The sequence below is a fragment of the Mangifera indica genome, chromosome 1 (assembly GCF_011075055.1).
Source record: "Mangifera indica cultivar Alphonso chromosome 1, CATAS_Mindica_2.1, whole genome shotgun sequence".
Taxonomy (NCBI): Eukaryota; Viridiplantae; Streptophyta; class Magnoliopsida; order Sapindales; family Anacardiaceae; genus Mangifera; species Mangifera indica.
The window spans coordinates 10,503,404-10,523,830 of NC_058137.1; the positions used below are offsets into that span (position 1 = coordinate 10,503,404).

The window sequence follows — 20,427 nt, forward strand, 5'->3', positions numbered from 1 at the left end:
GAAAAAAATGAAGATCGAAGAAGACCATTTAGTAGGATTTAACTGGAAAAAAAATTAGCATTTAAGGATTTGAACTAAAAAAAAAAATTTATGTTTAACTGAAAAAAACATTAAAAAAAAAACTTAAAGCTGGGAACAGTGAGGGACGCCAACCCTCATTGCCCTTTTATATATATATATATACTATATTATAATATAATATTGTAGCTTTTTTATTGATATGAGCCCCATCTTTTTATAAAAGATATAATGCAAGGATTGACATGCGTACCCTTTTATGAAATAAAATAAAATAAAGGGTTGGTCACCCTTTGATTAATATATTATAATATTAATTTTTTCGGTAATCTTGATTTATTTTTCGACGAAATCCACATCATTTTCCGATGTTCTTCTTTGACCACTGTGTTCTAGTCTTTTTTCGATGGCTGTGTTTACACCATTGTGATCGGAACAACTTTGCCGACAATCCCTTGAAAAGAGAGTCGCCATTCATCGCCACACACGCCATCATGCGCCTTTAGTTTTCTCGGTAACCTCCATTGCCAATCTGTTTCTCTAGTGAGCGTGCATCGACACTACCTCTTCCAATCAACTCAAAAGATGCCGATAAGTCAGTTTGTGGTGACTCCATTGTCATTGGTCATTGGAATCGTTGCACGAGTCAGTTGTTTCTATCTTAGATCGCCATCTTCGGTCTACTTTTTCAGTGCGTGTTAACCTACACCGTTGGCACTAGTGAATTCAGAAGACTCCGACGAGTTAATCTGTGGTAAGCTTGCTGTCATTAGAAGCTAGAATTTGCTACATGCGTCGACCATTTTTCTTCTTGGAACTTGATCTCCGATCCACTGTTCCTGTGCATGGGGACTACACTACTGCCGTCAATCAATTCAGTAGAAGCCGATGATCGTTTCTGTTGAAGACCCACCTCCATTGGTTGTTGAACGTGTTACTGGTGACATCACCAAAAAGTTCCTTCACTATTCACGCATTCAGAAGCTGTTTTTCACTATTCAACAGTCTCTTGATTAGTTTTGTGAGCCCCGATGTTGACTCAAGGAGTCATTATGCTCTTATTTTGATGATAACAAACTAATATGTCCCTTAGCATATTAACAAATGATTTTACTTGAGTGTGAGTTTAGATTGTAAGAATTTATCTAATGCACTTAAAAGAGTTTCAAGATGAAAATGAAGACAAGACTTAGGTGAAGAATTTTTGAAGATTTGAAGTAAAACTCAAGTTTAAGTAGATATATTTATAATTTAGAACATTCGTTTTGATTATAATATTTATTTGTATGAGATAACTCACTTAAAAACTTATTCTCATATCTTTCACATTTTGGGTTAAAATGTCATTTTTCAAACTGATTGGGCTAAGCCAATTTTTTCACCAAAGTTTATTAACTCATTTAAAATGATGAAGTTTTATGAACTACATTTTCATATCTTAAAGTTGGTTTTGAAAGAATTTTCAAAAATGGGTTAAATTGTCACTTTTCAAAGTTTTAGGGCTTAAATATAATTTTTGAAACTTCAGGGGGTAAAATGTAATAAAATTCAGTTTGTAATTTTTGAAAATTCAGGGGGTAAAATGTAATAAAATTTGGTCAACTGAATTTGACCCACCGAATTCTTCGATGGCAGCTTCCAAATTGTCCAAAAACCATGCATTTTAGCTTTTAGAAATTCAGTTGACCAAATTTTGGTTTAAACTTTCTAACGGCTAGTGCCATGTCACATCCGGTTGACCGAATTACATCCGATCGACCGAATTGTGCGTTTTCTGAAAAATTAAAACGGCTAATCTTTGTGCATAACGGTGACTTTTCTCATTTTCTCTTATATAAACCCAATCAAATTCATTTGAAAAGAACTTTTGCTACCAAGAACTTTCATATTTTTGAGAGCAAATTAGTTTAATCAAAACTCTTGCTCATATACTTTGTAATTTCATTTGTATTGGGTTGTACTAAGCTTAATCTTTTATATACACCCTTTGAGATCATACTTCAAATTCATACTAAAATTCGTACTATAAAAAAGTGAGGTTCACTTTTGGAGAGATTAGAAAATTTTTAGTAAGAGAAATTGAGCTTTAACACTTATAAAAGTTAATAGCACCTTGGAAGCTATTTTGTTGTGAAAAAAAGCTTGGTTGAGTTTTTGGTCAACCAAGGATTAGTTGAATACTCCAAGGGCGAAAGCTTGAAGGAGTGGACGTAAGCCGGGTTGACCTGAACCACTATATATCGCGTGTTTGATTTTCTTTTCCCTTAAACTCATACTTTATGTTATGTTATTTTGATTGTATTGATTATTTGAAATATTTTTGTTATTCTCATAAATTGAATTAAAAATAGGCAATATTCATTTATTTGAAGAAATTGTTTTAATTCTCTAATTTGGTAAAGATCGTTTTAAATTGCTTAATTCACCCCTCTCTTTTAGGCCATTCCATCCTTCACCCGATTGCTTCGAATCTTCACTACTCTCTAGAAAGCTTCTACTGTTCTTTGATTTGTGATTCAACATGTCTATTGAAAGCTCCAAACCAAGTTCTCTCTTTCCTTTTAATTCTCTTTCTGTAATAACTACAGAAAAATTAATAAGGAGCAATAATTATACTTCATGGACTGTATCCGTTGAATTATGGTCATGAGACAGGGTCTTGAAGACCATCTCACTAAGAGAGCTGATGATATTACATCTGATAAAAGTATATGAACTTGGATTGATGCTTTGTTATGTAGTATGCTATGGAATACCATTGATCCTCAACTTCATTCTATCTTTAAAGCTTATCGCACATGTAATGACATATGGACTTAAGCCAAACTCCTGTACACCAGTGATATTCAACAGTTATACTCTGTTGTATCAACTTTGGTTATCTTAAAACAACAAGGCATGAGTATGTCTAAATTTCTAGGTTGGATGACATCTCTGAAGACTGTATTCAATCTGTTGTTACCTTTTGGTAAAACTGTAGCTAAAGACTTAGCCCAACGAGATAAATTCTTTATGGTTCTCACATTGATTAACATTAGTCCTAATCTTACTCATGTTCGAGATCAAATTCTTGCTAGTGTTGTCATCCCTACTCTTGATGAAGTTTTTGGTCCTCTACTTCGTGTGTCTTCTCCAAGAGTTATGACTGGATCTTCTGGTACCTCTAATTTTGACTCCTTTATCCTTGTCTCTTAGAATCAATAGCCAGACGAGAGTGATGGTCGAGGAAATCGGCCAAAGTACAGTTATTGTAACATATAAGGTCACATTAAAGACAAATGTTATAAACTTCATGGTCGTCCTCCTCGAACTGCTAATATTGTTCAGACCAGTATATCTGATTCTCTTATTAACTCCTCTGGAGTACAGTCTCCACCATCTTTGACTCTCACAGGTGTTGATCTTGAAGACTATCTCCAATATCAGACAACAAAACAATCTTCATTATCTGTTGCTTCGATTGCTCATCTGGGTAATTCAGCTATGTGTCTTACTCACTCTTCTTTTTCTGAGCCATAGGTCCTTAATTTTGGTGCCTTTGATCACATCTCCGGTAACCCTCGTCTATTCTTTTACTTAATCTACTTCATTACCTACTGTAATATTAACTAATGAATCTATTGTTTCTGCAAAGGTGGTAGGTTGTGCCCATCCTCTCCCACTTTTGCCTTTGGAATCTATCTTTTATCTCTCTGACTGTCCATTTAATCTTGTTTCTATTAGCAAACTTACTCATTCCCTAAATTGTATAATTACTTTTACTAATGACTTTGTTCTTATACAGGATCGCAGTACGCGTCGGATGATTGGCGCAAGACATGAGTGATAGGGCCTCTATTGACTAAGTCTACCTGATTTTGTAGCATGTGCCATCATTGAGTCTCCGACGCTCCTTCATAATCGTTTGGGACACCCTAGTTTATCCAAACTACAAAAGATGGTTCCTAGTTTGTCATATTTATCGTCATTTAATTGCGAGTCCTCTCAGCTTGGAAAACATACTTGTATATTGTTTCCAAAACGTGTCAATAAACGAGCTACATCGTCATTTCAGTTAGTCTATTTCGATGTATGGGGTCTTAATTGAGTCGTGTCTGTTTTGGGTTTTCAATATTTTGTTATATTTATTGATGATTATTCACATTGCACTTAGTTATTTTTAATGAAAAATAGATATGAATTATTCTCTATTTTTTAATCTTTTTGTGGTGAAGTCGAAACACAATTCTCAATTACTATTCATACATTACGCAGTGATAATGCAAATGAATACTTTTTCGCTTCATTTACTAAATTTATGACATCCAAGGGCTTTTTACATCAATCCTTCTGTGCTTATACTCCGCAACAAAATAGAATTGTCAAACGTAAAAATCGACATCTTATTGAAATTGTTCGTACCTTACTCATACATAGTCATGCAACTTTCCGCTTATGGGTAGATGCTGTTCTCACTGCTTGCTTCTTAATTAATCAAGTGTCTTCAATTTTGAAAGATCTTTAGTTTTGCACGATCAAGTACCTCACTCTATTTTATATCCCGATCAGTTGTTGTTTTCTCTTCAACCTCGTGTCTTCGGACGTACGTGTTTTGTTCATGATTTATCTCCTGGTCGAGATAAATTGTTAGCTCATTCCGTTAAATGTGTCTTCCTTAGATACTCGCATCTCCAAAAGGGTTATCAATGTTATTCTTCTGGCACATGTTGCTACTACCTTTCTACAAACGTTACGTTTTTTGAGTCTTCTATTTATTTTTCGTCTACCTTTCTATAGAAGTTTCCTATCATAGAAGTTCTTCCTGTTCCCTTACTAGATTCACACTTTGAGCATAACCGTTCTCCTACTAGTGTAGATCTTACACCTATTAGTCCTTCTGCAGGTGATGGTCTTGCTTCTCCTTCAGGTGAGTCAGTCTCTCCGGACCTGGTGCACCTCTTCTTGCTCTAGAATTCTCTGTCACTACGGTCTTACCTTCTGATGATCAATTTCCCATAGCCATTCGCAAGGGTATGCGCTCAACTCGTAATCCTCATCCTATCTATAATTTTCTTAGTTATCATCATTTATCTTCACGATACTATGCTTTTGTATCTACTTTATCCTCTACATCTATCTTTGCTACTATTCATGAGGCATTATTTGATCCCAGATGGCGACAAGCAATGGTGGATGAGATGTTTGCTCTACAAGCTAATAATACTTGGGAACTAGTTCCATTGCCTCTTGGTCACTCAATGGTTGGATGTAGGTGGATATATCCTATTAAAGTTGGTCCTGATGGTAAGGTTGACTGACTGAAAGCGCGGTTGGTTGCTAAAGGATACACTCAGACATATAATCTTGATTATTATGAAACTTTCTCTCCTGTTGCTAAAATGTCTTTTGTTCCCCTATTTTTATCTATGGTTGCCATTCGCCATTAGCCTTTGCATCAGTTAGACATCAAGAATGTTTTCTTCATAGTGAATTGCAAGAAGAGATTTATGTGGAACAACCTCCTGGTTTTGTTGCTCAGGGGGAGTCTAGATTGATTTGTAAACTTTGTCGTTCTTTAGATGGGTTAAAACAATCTCCTCGCGCTTGGTTTGATCGGTTTAGTACTATTAATCAAGAATTCGACATGCTACGAAGTGAATTTGATCATTCAGTGTTTTATATACATACTCCACAGAGACAATGTATCTATCTAGTGGTCTATGTTGATGATACTGTTATTACAGGAAATGATTAGGAGAGTGTTGAACAATTAAAGAAGCATCAATTTAGTCATTTTCAAACCAAAGATTTGGGTCTACTCAGATACTTTCTTGATATAGAAGTCGCCCGGTTTAAATCTGGAAATGTCATCTTTCAAAGGAAGTATACATTGGATATTCTGAAGGAAACGGGAATGTTAGATTGTAAACCTATAGACTCTCCTATAGACCCCAATACTAAGCTCTTTCCTGGGCAGAGGGAGCCACTTGCAAATCCTGGGAGATATCGAAGACTAGTTGGGAAACTCAATTCTCTCACTATCACACGACCAGATATTTCTTTTGCTGTTAGTGTTGTAAGTCAATTCCTTCAGTCCGCATGTGATAGTCATTGGGATGCAGTTATTCGGATTTTGAGGTACATTAAGAGGGCACCTAGAAAAGGATTATTATACGAGAATAAAGGACATACTCAGATCGTTGGGTATTCAGATATTGACTGGGCAGGTTTTCCATCAGACAGACGTTCTACTTCTGGGTATTGTGTATTAGTTGGAGGAAATCTAGTATCATGGAAAAGTAAAAAGCAAGATGTTGTTGTCAGATCTAGCGCAGAAGCAGAATATCTTGCTATGGCCTTAGTCACTTGTGAGCTTATCTGGTTGAAGCAGTTGATTCAAGAATTAAAGTTTGCAGGAATATCACAGATTTTATTATTTTGAGATAATCAGACTACTTTTTACATTTCCTCGAACCTTATGTTTCATGAAAGAACAAAACATATAGAAATTGATTGTCATTTTGTTCGAGAAAGGATTCTGTCAAGCTGTATCTCTACAAGTCATATCAGTTAAAATGATCAGTTAGCGGATATACTTACTAAATCTCTTCGAGATCCTCGAATTAATTTCATTTGTAACAAACTTGATACATATGATTTATATGCTCCAGCTTGAGGGGGAGTGTTGAATTGTATTTTGTTAATGTTGAGTTGTATTCTGTTATATTAGGAAGACTATCAAACAATATTAGGATAAAATATATATTTTAGGGATTTAATTTGATTTATTTCCTTCTATATCTTCCCTGTGATGGTATATATTGTAACATTTTGCTCTCTGAATTAAATAAGAAAACAATATTCTAAATTCACATGTTTTCTGCAATTTTTTCATTTTAAACTTGTTTTCCTCTGGAGTTTGATTAATGGTTTTGTGGGTGAACTTTTTTCTTTTTCAAATTGGAAGAGTTTCTTATTAGTTTGCTTATTTTGAGGACTGTTTTTTCCTACACGGGTCAATGGCGCCTTTATCATCAGTTCACATATGGTTACAGAAGTCTGAAGTCTGTATATTGATTATCTATTGTTTAAGAAAGCTATCTTTTGGGATGCTTTTTTGCTTCTTATGTGGGTCTCTGTTCCACTTTTGTAATTCATATCTCATTCCAATTAATATCAATTTTCATGTATCCTCTGGAATAAAGAAAGTGAATAACTAATTTGGACCAAATAAGTTGAATTATCATTATATTGGGGTTTTAGGTGTATAAATCTTTATTTCTATCTTTGACTAGAACTATTCTTAATCATTTTTAATTAATTTGCAGATTGAAGAGAAGCATAGAGAGCTATGCCTTTTAGTCATTCAATTCATACCACATACATCACCTCCCCAGTTTCCTGGTTCGGTGTTTAGGACATTTATGCAGAACATTTTATTGAAGAACAGAGGAGCAGATCGCGATATGCCACCTCCTGGAGTTTCAAGTAACTCTGTTCTTGTGTCTCTATATACTGTTATACTCCATTTTTTATCTGAAGGGTTCTCCATGGGGGATTTTTGTAACTGGTTGAAAACTTCTGAAAATGATGGCCACCATGTTGGTTTTCTGCACAAAGGTGGTCAACAAAGCTTTCCAGTAAGTTTGTTTCTAAAGAATGATCTTCACCGAGCTGATATTTCAAGGCTTGGGGGTTCGTTTACTCATCTGTTGAAGGCTCGTCCTGCATATGATCAAGAAATTGAAGTAATCCGGTGGGAGGAAGGCTGTATGGATGATGAAGAAAGTAGAGTGACTCATTTAACTGAGCAGAAACCATGTTGTTGTTCAAATTACGATGCTGATTTTTCCAGAAGCTTTATGTATCCAGTTAGATTCACAGCTAAAGGTTCGGGGGGCAATTGCTGTCCTAATCCAGAAAGGTCTGCTCAGGTTGCTGCAGAGTGTAGTTCTGGAGGTTTGAATGATGAGATGGCGGATAAACCTAGCACCAGTGACCAATCTGAATCCGAGTTTGGTTATTGTCCAGTAAGATATACGAGGATTGTACCAAGAGAGAGTAATACGTCTACAGCTACAGTTAGAGAGGAGGAGCTTCTAGATGCTTTATTGTTGTTGTATCACATAGGTCTTGCGCCAAATTTTAAGCAGGTGAGGTGATTCTGGGGTTATTTTTTATTTTTCTTGTTATTTCATAACTGGTCTACTTTGTCTATTAAATTCTTTTATCAGTGCTAGATGGTGCCCCCTTTGTTTTGATCTTTCTGGTGACACAACTTGGGTTGATTTGAAATTTTGGAACTCTAAAATGCAGTGTGAATGCTATTATGGTAAAGCAGTTACGATGAACACATTGATAATGATTACACACCTTGTGATGAAGCATAATAAATTTTCAACAAAAAGATAAATATAGCTTATACAGGGAATAGATTTTAGTGGATTGCATTTATGTTTGACAAATTAGATCAAAATGATTTTCAATTCTGTATCACATTGCTGATGTCAAAGTCTTGTAGATAATTTCTGAACATCTAAGGAGGTGTGTGTGACTTGCTTTTGGTTTTTTTTTTTTTTTTGGTTTACTATGTTTGAGTGATGATAATGACGCCGACTATTTGTATTATTTGCTTAAGTAACGCTACATTTCTGGACTTGAACTTAATGGGATGATTTGTTGCTTGTGATTTGGTTGGTTTGCGTCTCGTTTGGTGAAACTAGTTACATGGTGATATGTATGATGTGTTGCTGCTGTCAAGTTCTGCATATCTTGACTTGGACATTATCTTGGAATAATTATTATTTATTTATTTATTTTATACCAGTTAACCTGACATGTGGGTTGTTCCACAGGTAGCAGTTTGTTTTTCTAATTGTTGTATAAGATCTCAAAGAATTTCTTTCCAATTATAGGCATCATATTACATGTCTCACCAATCACAGTCAATATCTCTCGTGGAAGAAACTGATAAACAAATAAGAGAACGGGCTTGCGGTCAGCAACTGAAGCATATGAAGGAGGCTCGTAATAACTACCGTATGATTGCGTCAGGCATTGTACCTGGTAAGACGACCATGCAAGAACTTGTTAGATTATAGTGGACTTTGTGCTTCTCTGAGTCTGTCTATTATCAAGCATTATTTCTATGCCTCACCTTATCCCTTCTTTTTGCTGAACTTGAGGAAACGACACTAATCCATATATCTTCATGTTAACATGAAGTCTGTATTCCTGAGAGATGGAATCTGTTTCTTCAACTATAATCTATGACAATTCAATCTGATGGATACCAGGGGTGATAATTTGATATAAGTTCTCCGAGAACAAATGAAAAATTATCCTGAAGGAAGTTTCTAAGATCTGAATTTTTGCTTGAATTTGAGAAGTCTTCTATCCAATTATGGTTTTATATCATAGTTTTAGCTAGTGTTCTAGTTTATTATCATATTTATATTATGTTTTTAATATGTATTGATGCTTTTTATAGGTGACTTAAGATATTCTATGGTACATATCTGCAAGTTGTTTTAAAAAAATTTTTTATTATGCTTCTGTAATGCATTGTCTGCTCTTTGTCATGGTATGGTGCCAATATGACTCTTTGAACTGAACTAGCTTCTGTGTATATGTGCTGGCTGAAATGAAGATAATTAGATCTTGATTAACCTGATTTGTATTTGATACATTATTAATTTGTTAAATTATGTTTTCATCTCTTTGTGTTGGGCGGCACTTCACTTGGATCTGGTCATGAAATCCAGTTTAGTGAATTTTATTAATGCTGCACAACAACATTTTGTTGCTAATCAATTTATTTCCTGTTTTGGCTATACTCTGTTCTTAGTGCCTGATGACCTAATTGTATGCTGTTGACATATGGCAGCTGCTTCCCTAGTTCTCTGGACCAGCTACTGTGTTTTTACTGTTTCCATTGCCATTATTTTAGCATCTATGGTTAAGCATGTTTTCTGGTCAGTTCTATAATTATGGTGTAACACAGATTGCATTCCATGGTGGCATTCTTGATGTGATGTTCTGTTTGATAGGGTATTCTTGTTAAACATCTTTGTTCAAAATGGCAATTCCCTGTAATTAGAAAAAAAAAAAATTGTTTGAATAATACTTATCTGCATTCTCAGGTTCTGTATGTCCCTTTCTGTTAGGTACCTGAGAGTGCGTCTGCCGCTCAGAGGTCCTTCTTCTTCAGCAACTACAACTGGGTTCGTCTTCAAGCTAAACCTGCTTTGTGAATGCCACTGTGCAATGTTTTTTGTTGTAATGTAACAGTAAACAATATGGAAACAGAGCAGTGAATATTCGTTTTAGTTATTTGTATCGTTAAGGAATAAAAGCTGAATAATATTAATCCATGATGTTTTGGCGAGTGTACAAAAGCAAATGCCCATCTCTCACAAAACCAAACTGATTTCCCATTGCTAATACAGTCCAGCTATGCTAAGAACAAGAACACAAAAGACTCAACTCACGTAATCTAAAACAAAATAACATAAAGGACTCAACACATAAACTTGATATTTCTCCAGCTTTCGAGAGGTTGGATCTCTCCCTGAGGCCTTCCTCACTATTTTCTCTTTTTCTTCTCCTCCCCTTCTTCTCTCTTTTCCAGCTCTTATTTCACTCTATCTTACTATCACTCCTCCAATCTTTGCGTGCCAACTCAACATTCAGTATTCTCACAGTTTCCTCCTTCCCCAGCATGTCCCTAACCTTTTGTTGCATGTCTGCTGTCCTTGCTACTTTTGGAGGACTGCCCTCAGGTTCTCCCAAGGGTTGCTCACTAATATGATCAGCACCATTATCCTCTGCCTCAGGTCTGCTGCCATCCGTTTCCATAACTTGCTTTTCAGGATTATTAACACTGATGTTTTTTTCCAGCTTTCCGTTTTGCACCCTCAAGTTGGTCTTTCTTCCTCCATTCTTCCTTTTTACATAAACCCGGGCTCTAACATTACCCCTCCCATCCAAAGGCACTTTGTCCTCAAGTTGCAAACATGGAAAAGCCTGAACCAAATTTTTGTATAATTCCCAAGAGTTTTCATGGTCTTGCAGTCCACACCACTTAATAAGCAATTCCAGGTCTCCGTGCTGTGAGTAACGGAAATCTAAGACCTCCTCAGGCTGTGCTGCCAGTTCTCCCTCTTCATTTAAACAATCAGGTAGAGGTAGGATGGTCACTGAAGGACCCACCAGTTTTTTTAGTTGAGAAACGTGGAAGACAAGGTGAATTCTTGCTGTTGCAGGAAGTTTCAGCTTGTATGCCACTTGACCAATTTTTTTCTCTATTTCGAAAGGCCCGTAAAAACGGGGACTCAGCTTTTCGTTCAGTCTCGAAGCCAGGGACCGTAGTCGATATGGTTGCAGCTTCAGAAAAACTTGTTCCCCCACTGCTAGTTCAACTTCACGCCTACCACGATCCGCCATCAATTTCATCCTCTGCTGAGCGGTTTGGAGATTTGTCTTCAATCTGTCCAGAATTTCATTTCTTCGTTTTATCATTACGTCCACCTCCTCAACCTTAGATGATTCTTCCACGAACCTTAGAAGCGGCAGTGGTTCGCGACCGTATACCGCCTTGAATGGTGTCATGCCCGTCGAACAATTAAAGGTAGTGTTGAACCAATATTCCGCCCACGACAACCAATTAGGCCAAGTTCGCTGCTGCTCATGGCAGAAACACCTGAGATACGTTTCCAGGCTTCGATTTACAACCTCGGTTTGTCCATCAGTTTGCGGGTGGTACGCTGAGCTGAATTGAAGCGTCATCCTGGAGATTCTGAACAGTTCAGACCAGAAATTACTTATGAAGATGTTGTCCCTATCGGATATAATTGTCCTTGGAAAGCCATGGAGTTTAACAATTTCACTAACGAAAACCCTTACGATGTCCCTTGCTGTATAAGGACGACGAATAGCTATAAAATGTCCGTACTTTGATAGGCGATCCACTACCACCATTATAGTGTCAAACCCTCTTACTTTCGGTAATCCGACAATAAAATCCATTGACAAATCCTCCCAGATTTTGGAAGGGATGGGGAGAGGCTGTAAAAGACCTGCAGACGCCGTTGTTTCGTATTTAACTCGCTGACATACTTCACATTCCGCCACGAATTTTCTCACGTCATTTTTCATTCCCTCCCAGTAGAAAATTGAAGAAATCTTCTTATAGGTGCGAAAGAAGCCAGAGTGACCACCCATGGGAGAAGAGTGAAACTCAGCCAAGAATAACTGCACTAACCTGGAGCTCTTCGGTATTACCACATGTCCCCTATATAGCAAGCTTCCTTTCTTCAATTCATACCCAACATGAACACTTGATTCAGTGAGCAGATCATACATAACCTGTCTGAGCTTTTCATCCTTCATAACTTTTTCTTGTATTTTGTCTACCCCAACGGGAACAGCAAAATGGAGAGCCCTCAATTCCTTGCCTTCGATTGGTTTTCGGGAAAGGGCATCTGCTGCCTTATTTTCGTAACCCGGTCTATATACTATATCGAAGTCAAACCCCAACATTTTCACTAACCATTTTTGCTGTTCGTGACTAACTACTTTCTGCTCTGTCAAGAACCTGAGGTTGCGCTGATCAGTCCGCACTTGGAAGTGGCGTCCCAACAAGTAATGTCGCCATTTTTGTAGTGCCAAAACGATAGCCATAAGCTCCCTTTCGTAGACTGATTTCTCTATATTTCTGGGTGATAACGCCTTGCTTAGATAGGCAATAGGTCTTCCGGCTTGCATGAGGACCGCTCCCAACCCTGAACTCGAAGCGTCAGTCTCCACAACGAATTCCTTTGAGAAGTCGGGCAGTGCCAGCACTAGGAGAGTCACCATTGCTTGCTTCAATGCTTCAAACGCCCTGTGCGCTTCTTCATTCCACCTGAAGGAATTCTTTTTTAACAGATTGGTCAGTGGCCCTACAATTCTCCTGTAGCCATGCACGAACCTCCGATAGTATCCAGTGAGCCCCAAGAAACCTCTCAGATCACGCAAGTCTCTAGGTGTAGGCCAATTTTGCATATCTTTAATCTTCCGAGGGTCCGCTTCGACGCCATTTCTTGATATAATATGCCCCAGGTAGTCTATCTTCTCCCTTCCGAATTGACATTTTTTTCTGTTGACTACGAGACCGTGATTTCTTAACAACTCCAGCACTGTCTGTAGATGTCGTATGTGATCTTCGAATCCCTTACTGTAGACTAAGATGTCGTCAAAAAATACTAGCACAAATTTTCTTAGGAATGGGCGAAATATGTCATTCATTAAACTCTGAAATGTTGTTGGGGCGTTCGACAATCCGAACGACATGACCAAAAATTCGTAGTGGCCGTCATGCGTCCGAAAAGCAGTCTTCTCCGCATCGGATTCCTTAACTCTGATCTGATGATATCCCGAACGAAGATCCAGCTTACTGAAGACTCCAGCCCCCTCTAGTTCATCGAGTAGTTCGTCTATTGCGGGAATCGGAAACTTATCAGGTATTGTTACCCGATTCAAAGCCCTGTAGTCGACACAAAACCTCCAACTCCCATTTTTTTTTCTCACCAACAAAACTGGGCTCGAATACGGACTCACGCTGGATCGAATTATTCTAGTAGCGAGCATTTCTTCGACAATTCTCTCCACTTCATTTTTTTGAAAATGTGGGTAGCGGTACGACCTCAAATTAGGAGGTTGTGCCCCTTCAATGAGTCGTATAGCGTGGTCCTTTTCTCTTTTTGGAGGTAAGCCGTGTGGCTCTGTGAATAGGTCTTCGAATTCCCTCAGCAACGGGATTAGTTCAGTTGGGACAATTTCCTCATTCGTCTCATTTATCTCCCCCTTTCCAGTAGTTCTCAAGCATAACCCCTCATTCCCCTGTGCAATTAGCTTTAGCAGTGCCCCCATTGAAGACTCCAATCGGGATAATGAAACATCCCCCCTCAGTTCTACCTTTTGTCCACACCAGTTGAATCGCATTGTTTGTGTCCCCCAGTTTGTTTTCACATCTTCGAGTTGTCTCAACCAGTCGACGCCAAGAATTACATCAACTCCCCCCAATCTGAAAGGAAGAAAGTCCTGAGTTATCTTTATCCCTTGCACCGTTAATTCAACCTCGCTACATTTACCCACCCCCGTGACCTTTCGACTGTCCCCTAATACCACGGCGAACGTGGCTGGTTGGATTGGAATCTGTAGCTCGTCAATTAGGCGGTCTGAAATAAAATTGTGAGTCGCACCGCTATCCAGTAGAATCAGCACCTGTTTTCCCCCAATATCTTCGGTGAATTTCATAGTCTTCTGTGAGTCTAATCCTACCACCGAACTTGAATTAAAGGTTGCCTCTAGCTTCTTCGCTTCCGCTTCGACTTCCATTTCTTCCTCCTCCTCCTCCTCGGCTGCGTTTTCCTCGCAGGCAATCATTATTCGTAGTTGTCTGTACCGACACCGGTGTCCAGGCGTGTACTTCTCGTCGCATCGAAAACACAGGCCTCTTTCGATTTTGGAACGATACTCCTCGTCTGTCAGTCTTCAAAAACTACCGTCTCTTCGCTGATTGGAGGATGATGCGACGGAGGCATTTGGAGCTCTCATTGAAGATGTCACGTTCGTGTATGGGAACGCATTTTCCGATCTGCTATGCCCAAATGGGCGAAGGTTTAAAGCAGGACGAGTTGGGCCTAGCGTTTGAGCAGGAGCTGAGATAGTTATTGAACGGCTATTCTGCATGTTTGGGACTGAGTTAGGCTGGTTAGTGGGTCGATAATATGAAAGTTGGGGTGGGCTGCTTGTCTTTGTGGTCTGGTTTGTGTTGTGGGAGGTTGAATTATGGGCCTGGGTCATGTGGGTGTTCGGGTAGGGTTTTTCGGGTCGGGTTCTAGTCTTGTTCTCAATTAGCATATTTTTTCTCTCGATCTCTTGCGCCCTCTCCATGGTCTCCTCCAGTGTCGCCGGACGGAACAACCTCACTTCTTCCCTAAGTTTGTCTGGAAGTCCATTCATGAAGATTACTGTCAGGGTGCTTTCAAACAGTTTTTCGACCTCCGCTGATAGTAGCTCGTACCGGCATCTGTACTCGTGAATGAAGTCCCTTAGACGAATGGCGAACAACTCCTCCTGAGCTGTCCGTTCCTCATCCATCCTGAACCTTTTGAGAGCTGCGTTTCGGAATTCCTCCCAGCCTGAGAACGGTTGCCTTCTCCTTCTCCATCTAAACCAGTGGAACGCCGCCCCCTCCATGCATACCCCCACAACAGTCAATCTTTCTCTTTCAGATATTCTGTTGACGTCAAAATAGCGTTCAACCTTCTCCAGCCATTCCAAAGCTTGCTCTCCAGCAAACAACGGTAGATCCAATCGACGAAATTGTACGTCCCGTCGGTTTCCTCCTTGGCCGTCAGCCCCTTTTTGTCCAACCTCTGACGTTTCTTTTGTTCCGTCCTCTTCCTCCGCCCTAGGTGGTGGGTCGTGTATAGGGGTTGGTTCCTTCTCTGTTGGCGCTGCATTATCGCGGTCCCTAACTGGTGACGTAGTTGGCCCAGGATCCATCGGCGATTTACCCTTGTCGCCACCGTCTTTCCCGATCATCGCCTCCTTGAGGTCCCGAAGGTACCCCTTCATAACTTCCATACTGTTCTCCAATCCTTCCAGCCTCACCTGAGTGAAGTCCAGTTTTTCCCTTACTTCTTTATCCATACCTTCCAGTCGGCCACCCATTCGTGCCAGTCTCTCGTGAACTTCTGTTACATCCTTCTCAAGCCCCTCTATCCGACTTTCCATCCTGGTCATGCTCTGATACCAATGTTAGGTACCTGAGAGTGTGTCTGCCACTCAGAGGTCCTTCTTCTTCAGCAACTACAACTGGGTTCGTCTTCAAGCTAAACCTGCTTTGTGAATGCCACTGTGCAATGTTTTTTTGTTGTAATGTAACAGTAAACAATATGGAAACAGAGCAGTGAATATTCGTTTTAGTTATTTGTATCGTTAAGGAATAAAAGCTGAATAATATTAATCCATGATGTTTTGGCAAGTGTACAAAAGCAAATGCCCATCTCTCACAAAACCAAACTGATTTCCCACTGCTAATACAGTCCAGCTATGCTAAGAACAAGAACACAAAAGACTCAACTCACGTAATCTAAAACAAAATAACATAAAGGACTCAACACATAAACTTGATATTTCTCCAGCTTTCGAGAGGCTGGATCTCTCCCTGAGGCCTTCCTCACTATCTTCTCTTTTTCTTCTCCTCCCCTTCTTCTCTCTTTTCCAGTTCTTATTTCACTCTATCTTACTGTCACTCCTCCAATCTTTGCGTGCCAACTCAACATTCAGTATTCTCACAGTTTCCTCCTTCCCCAGCATGTCCCTAACCTTTTGCTGCATGTCTGCTGTCCTTGCTACTTTTGGAGGACTGCCCTCAGGTTCTCCCAAGGGTTGCTCACTAATATGATCAGCACCATTATCCTCTGCCTCAGGTCTGCTGCCATCCGTTTCCATAACTTGCTTTTCAGGATTATTAACACTGATGCTTTTTTCCAGCTTTCCGTTTTGCACCCTCAAGTTGGTCTTTCTTCCTCCATTCTTCCTTTTTACATAAACCCGGGCTCTAACACTTTCTCATGATTTTCAGGTATCGCATTTCCCTGTTTTCTCGGTGGAAGCAAAAAGGAATGTATGCAACATGCATGTGGACTGTGCAATTGCTTCTGGTTCTTAGCAAAATGGATTCAGTGTTCATATATATCCCATAATTTTACCTTGAAGCTCTGGTAAATCATCTTTGATACATATGGACTGGTGTATCAATTGACAAAAAAGTATGCTAGAATCGTTTCTTATGAGAATATATATCAGGCATGCTTGTTTTTTCACTTATGTTGATGGGTTGGAGCAAGTATATTATTGTTCGTACTCATCATTAGAAATCTTTTACATTTCGTCTTAGGCTCATACAGTATGTAACCTTTGTGAGTGGTTGAATTCAAACAGTGTTTCACATTGTTGACCGAATGTTGTATTAGGAAATGTATGCGCTCTGTCTTTTCTGGCATTTTTACCCTTTTTATTTATTTTCTGAAATGTTGTAAATTGCTTACTTGATGATCCTTTCAGGTTGATTGCTTTCATGTCTTATGAAAGAGTGACCCACCATTTGTGCCTTCTGCAATATTCATCAAGCAAGGACTTGCTTCATTTGTACGTCTCATCTTTTAATCTCTCTGTCGTGTTGTTTTTGTTTATCTGTTGTTTGCTTAACAGACATGATAAAAAATATGAACATTTATTTGGTAGTACTCTTACATAATTTCTGGCACTCTTACATAATCTGTTGCCAGAAATTATGTAATGGGTTGTTTGCAGGGTTGATATTTAGAGAAAAAAGTTTACATGTGCATACATTTATGATTTGTTTTTTTCTTATATAGGTTTTGCACAATTTTTATGTGAAATTTGAGATCTACGTTCTTCCGAAACTATGATTACGATATTTATGCATTTTGAATTGGTTTGCAAACTTAGTAACTTCCATTAGATCACTCCTTTTTCTCAGTCTCTGAGGTCTTTTTTTTTTTAATTGTTTAGGTCACTTTCATAGTAACCCACTTCAACGATCCAAGAATATCCAGTGAAGATCTGAGAGATGTTCTTCTTCAATCTATATCTGTCCTGGTTCAATATAAAGAATATTTGCCAGCTTTTGAGAACAATGAGGCAGCCACTCTGAGAATGCCAAAGGCATTATTGTCAGCGTTTGAGAACCGTTCCTGGATTCCTGTAACCAACATTCTTCTGCGGTTTTGCAAAGGTTGTGGCTTTGGTTCTTCTAATCATGGAGAATCATCATCTTCATCAGTTGTTTTCCAGGTGAATTAATGAATCGATATTATGCTTCTTTTTTATTTTTTTGTCATCCTTGTAGCTTCGGATAATTGATTGTTTTCCCTCTCTAATGTATAGAAACTACTTCGCGGAGCTTGTATCAACAATGAAATGCTATTCTCAGCATTTCTTAATCGATTATTTAACACTCTCAGCTGGACGATGACTGAATTCTCGGTTTCTGTTTGAGAAATGCAAGAAAAAAACCAGGTACGAATTGTCTCTTGACTTATGATACTATAAATCATTGGCCTAATTGAAGTAAATGCAAACCATGATATATGTTGTCGACGTAGAAGTGCGTATGACTGTTTGCAGGTTTCAGACTTTCAGCAAAGGAAATGCTGTGTAATCTTTGATCTCTCATGCACTCTGGCTAGGGTCTTGGAGTTCTGTACCCATGAGATCCCTCAAGCTTTCCTCTCAGGAACGGATACAAACCTCCGAAGGCTCACTGAGTTGATCGTATTCATTCTAAACCATATAACTGCAGCTGCTGATGCTGAGTTTTTTGACTTGTACGTTCCTGTTCTTTTCCCACCCTTCTTATTATTGTCTGTTTTGTCTTTATTCTCAATTAAACTTGTGATGCCTGTTATAATTATGAATCAGGGCATGTATACAAAATGTTAATTCTTGATGAAAATTTTGTTTGTACTGTGTCAGAACTGGTTATTTAATTGGTTTTTGATGTTTAGCTATTTTCTAATGCAAACCTCCAACGCATTCATATCTTATCTTAAGAGTAATTTGTACCGCAGGTCACTGAGACGGCATGGCCAATCTTCAGAGAAAGTCAACCGAGGCACCACATTAGCCCCTCTAGTTGGTATCATCTTGAGTTTGTTGGATGCTAGTACACAGCCTGAAAGCATAAGGCAGAATGATGTCGTGGGCGTCTTTTCAAGCATGGATTGCATTGATACCATTCACTGTGGATTCCAATACTTGCTAGAGTACAACTGGGTGAGTACTGGCTAGCTTTAGTCTCTCCGGGAGTGTCTGATTTGCAAAGTTTTCTTATTCTTTAAGATGTATTCAATTTTGATTGTGTTTTATATGCTGAAGCTGTGCTTATCATTGGCGTTTCCCTGGATCTTCTAATCATTCCAATTGTTTGTTGCCATCTTACCAGGCTGGATCCTTCAGAGGAGATGCATATCTTACAAAACTGGGGCAATTAGAATGCTTTCTGAGCCTGGTCCTTCACCGGATTGAGACGCAAAAGATTGAGGGGACAGCATCTGGGACAGTCACCGATGCTGATGGTGGCATGTGCTGCATCTGTTATGCAACTGTAACTGACGCACAATTTGTGCCTTGTTCCCACAGGTCCTGCTATGGCTGCATAAGCCGACATCTTCTAAACTGCGTCCGTTGCTTCTTCTGCAATGCAACCGTTGTGGAGGTTGTCAAGGTTAGTGAGAAGACTGCTTAAAATTCCAACAATTCATTTTAGGTTCCCAGCATTATCCTACCATCTTGGATGCCCAACTGATGAATGGTTGTAGTTTGACCTTATATATCCGAAATCTCGTCGATATTTGCTCTAGAAAACCTAAAAAATAAAAAAACTAGAAAAAAGAAAAGGTAGCTGATAATTGAATTTACTAATCGGCATATGATATAGTGTTTTCTAGGTTTAATAGGTAGTATAAGGGGGTGGGAAAATTATATTGAGGTTGGTATTAAGGAATTTTTTGTAGGGGAAGTTGAGTGTTTTTGTAAATACGAGATGTAAATGACGAGGGTAAAAATTCTTTCAATTCTCCCCCTTTCTTTAGTCTCCCTTATCTCCCAACTGGACCGGCCATTATAAACAAGGCATTTATTGAACAATAAAATTATTTACATAACTTTTTATGTATAAATAATAATGTATTATTATGTGATTAAATATTATTTTATTTTTAATTTTTAATTATCCAATTATATAATGATATATTGTGATTTATGTATAAAATTATATATATAATATTACTCGGTTGAATTGGCAACGTGAAATTTATAACTAAAAGCGCAAAACTTGTAAAATGAATCTTTGCAAATATTTGAGAGATACGAATTATAAAATGTACGAGAGAATACACTAAACAAGACAATTTTGATCAACTAAAAGATTTTTGGTCATTTAATGTAGGGAAATTAAAGTAAATGTCCCTTTTTACCCTCACTTAAATAAAAATGCCTCTGTTTTTCATTTTCAGTTAAAAAACTCCATTTTCAAAGTCTCAAGTATAAATGTTCCAAAAAATAAAAATAAAAAATACCAAAATTATGTTTCACTACTACTATATAAATTTTCACTTTTATACATTTCACATATTATTCAAACTTTTACTTTTACTTTTACTTTTATTTACTTAATATTTGATATTGTGAGTTTGTTAGAAAAAAATTCGTATTTATGAATTTGAATTTAAATAAATCAGTTTGTAAGAAAAATGTATATATATGAATCTTAACTCAAAACTTAATTTTATTTGTTAAGTCAAGTTTGTATGTTATATAAAAAGGGTATTTGGATAGTTGATAATATATTAG

General features: G+C 38.1%; 1 pseudogene; it reads left to right on the forward strand.

Annotated features, from left to right (window-relative positions):
- The first annotated feature begins 2,664 nt into the window (after positions 1–2,664).
- On the forward strand, positions 2,665–19,782 carry LOC123214317 (annotated as a pseudogene).
- Positions 19,783–20,427: the final 645 nt, after the last annotated feature.